The following is a 3,612-nucleotide window of genomic DNA, read 5'->3' as shown; positions in this document are numbered from 1 at the left end:
ATCGCTGGTTCAAGATTGTCAAGCTCCTTTAAATTGTGAATGCATACAAAAAGGTATGGAAAATCAATATGAGGACAAGAACGTCATCCTCATGATCGCGAATTTCAAAGATTCGGATCCTACTCTAGCTACCCATGACTTTGATGTCATCGGCTAGACATTGATTTTCGTTCCAAGTTATATGTACTAAGGCGTTGTATCGACGTCCTTTGTCTATTTGAGACCTCGATGTACTCACATTAGCAATAATGAATGCCTTGAGAATTTTTCGAAGTGAAACTATTCTCCTCTTATGGTTCATATTGATTTACAATGAAGATGTACACTTACATCGTCCTTAGAAACATGGCATATTGTGCCGATTTTGGTCCCTTCCTTTGAAGGTGACTCATGGCACTACATCCTCAAGGAGGATCGCCCACGTGTTTCCGGTTAAGTCTTCTACCCTATAGCGGATTTTTCATCATCAATTGTTCAACTAGGCTCATCCAAGCTCAGTGTGATGTCTTAAAATTGTCCGAAATTAAGGAGATAGTGGTTTTAAGTGTGCCTCGCACTACCGACCCTCCACGGACATGCCTGGTCATACTGACTTGGAGTTACCGAAAGCTTTTGATTTTGGATCCCCCTACGCTATTAAACCAATTGCCGTCTTGCAAAAGACGTTGAAGACTTATCAAAGCTGGAAAATTATCATCATAATCGGATCCTCTAGGTCCTCTGAGTTAGTTTATGTTTATGTTCATGTCAGGGAGCTTTTGCTAACTAGTCATGGAGTTTACGACCTTAGAACAATCGAAAGGACTTGGTTTTGATCATACACACGTCACTTTTGGCTAAGGCAAAAGCCTACACGCCACCTGCAAGCTTCGCAGCTTCGCACATGCCAAATCTGCAAAAAACAGCAATCTGTCTCTTCTGGACAGTCAACTTCGTTTGAGCTTTGTGAACAGCTCCGGACGAACCAGACAGTGAGCTTTATATCATTGGAAAGCTCTATGAGTCTAGTTTTCAGAACTTTTCACGGTTCGTCCATATCTATTTTAACGAAGAAGTTATGGCTGTTTTAGTGCGCAAAGGTCATTCTGCGCGGAAATTTTTATGCACTCTCGGGATTGCAGCTTTTCGTAGCTTCTTTCAATCCTTCTAAATGGTTCAAATAGAACTATTTACTCGCCTATCTACTCCTTGTAGTTATGTCTCATAGAGATATTGAGTGCTTCGCAGATAGTGGAACTATCCACAACATTCTAAGGAACTATGTTGAGCTTTAAAGACATTCATGCTAATGGTTTTCATTTGAAAACACATTGTGAGAATGAACAAGAATTATTTTGTGTATACCTCCTCATGAATGCGAACTGAAGCGCATCTTGGAGAAATTCATGAGTCAATCTAGTGAACTGTATGTCACTACGATTCGAATATCGAATCTCATGTTGTCGCCAAACATGATATTTGGGACACCGACTCATATAGGCTTTCGTTTGACCAAATTGGTTAACCTGGAAGAGATATAATGGTCCAAATTTTGAGAAATTCTCATGGACATCCATTCTTCCGCTCAAAACAAAGACATTCGAGATCTAGCATCACCATGAAGCATGGTGGTATGGTGGTGACCCGGGGGACATTGACGTCACCCGAACACGACTCCAACTTCCTGGAGGTCGTCCGGTTAATTCATCAAGCAATTGAGGTGCACCGGCTTTTCCTCGATGTCGCATTGGCCCCCTGTAATGCTCATTGCTCGTTTTGAAAGCCTATTCTTTAGCTAAATAAGGAGTGAGACCCTCCTACGCTAAATAACACAAAAGTGAACATTCTATTCTTACATCAAACTATGTAGATAGATACAACCAACTTGCGGACACCTTTTTATGCTTTATAGTGTTGGTTGACGTGTTAACACACTGGTCACGTGTTACACTATTATCTACTGCTTATACTGCTTATACTTCTACGGGCTCACTACCCATTCTTTAAAGAAGTTCATCAGGATGTAAGTTGAAGTGTCTTGTACCCCATGTTCAGACGCAATACGGTCTCACCGAGGCTACGACCAAGCAACTTTAACTTGTCGCTCGAACATTATTGATGCGCACCACTCTTTCTATTGCGTCTTGGGGCTATGCAATATTTGCATGCAGCTTTACTATTCATCTACGACCCACCATCATTGAATTTTGTTGTACTACAGCTCGTGACTGTGTACCAGGATTGACACGAAATTGCAATCCTTGAGCTCGGCAGGATTGAAACGGATCTCCAATCCTTGAGCTCGGCTAGATGTTATTTCTAGGTGCCAAATCGCATTGCCACTGCGTACAATGATGGGTCATTTGAGATGAATAAGTTTAGGTTGGATATGAACCTCCACCTATAATCCGCATATGTAGGAACCTTGTCAGGCGATCTCATTCACCGCTAAATTGTGGATTGTCACTTTGATGAGACAATATTCCCGCCGTTAGGGGGAGATAAGAACACAAGTGTTCAAGTGGAATGACATGAATTGTCGTGGTTTGTCCCTACTAAGTCTCATCTTGATCCCAAATGCTTATAGTGTTAAAGTGACGAGATCATATGCTGCAAATATGTCTGCAAGGATTGATGTCCTACAAAAGGACATGGCGCGACCAAAAAGTGTTGGTCTTGACGCCATCACCATGGATGGTGATATGGTGACGCCATATAGTGGCAAAATTGGTGTCACAAGGCCGTGCGGCTCCCTAAAAGGAGGGAGGCCCTTAGATTCGATATTGTCTTGCACTAGAACGAGCTTGGCACAACCTGATCCATTGATCAGTGATACTCAAATCCGTCTCATGAAGTCTGAATTGTGATTATCGTTGGGGGACGCCTCAATGTCAAATCCAATCCATATAGAGATCTCTACAAGTATTACACTAGTGTACATGAAGACGTGAGATAATGAGTCTACTATCGAACCACCATTCGTTGATGGATATCAACTTAGTTGATTGGCCTAATGGAAATATGCGATCCAGCATTAACAAAGAGATAGGTCATTGGGCAGGTGATGCCGACACCGCAAGCTAAACCCTATCAACTATGCCTTTGTTAGATAGCGTAGTTAGAGTAAGAGCTTAGACTCACCTTATGGCGCAAGGTCTTTCACTAACACGCACTGGGATCAACGACGATGAGATATGCTCCCGTAATGGATGTCATTGAACTCCACTACTTTGTTAGTTTGGTAGTTTCCGAATAACTGAACAAGCAGCCTATGAACGTGGTCATAATAACATCTCTATGGGATCAGGGATATACATGAAGATCTTAAACGGACTTCATTCATCCGAATCAAGTGGCTCCAAACCACAGGAGCATGCGTTTGCTAAATGTATTGAAACGCACATGGACTCTACTTGATTTGGAAGGGATATGGTGAATTATGCCTTTGCGTGTTCATTCCGGATTTACATGGACTCTTGATGGATCAAGAGATGCCAATATGTATCAACATCCGAAGAAAAAGATCTTGGGAAGACATGGTCTCGATAAGGCACTCGATGACTGTATTGATGATGATTTTCCATCAATCGGCTTAGGCGCTCTATAACTAGTGAGGCCTACATATACTCCCAT

At 42.1% G+C, this 3,612-nt stretch overlaps 1 pseudogene; it reads left to right on the top strand.

Moving 5' to 3' along the window:
- Positions 1 to 3,612, top strand: part of LOC101294633 — an 11,150-nt pseudogene that overhangs the window by 6,372 nt on the left and 1,166 nt on the right.

Source organism: Fragaria vesca, linkage group LG2 (assembly GCF_000184155.1).
Source record: "Fragaria vesca subsp. vesca linkage group LG2, FraVesHawaii_1.0, whole genome shotgun sequence".
Taxonomy (NCBI): Eukaryota; Viridiplantae; Streptophyta; class Magnoliopsida; order Rosales; family Rosaceae; genus Fragaria; species Fragaria vesca.
The sequence above is the reverse complement of the archived record's forward strand: the minus strand, read 5'-3'. Positions and strand labels throughout refer to the sequence as shown.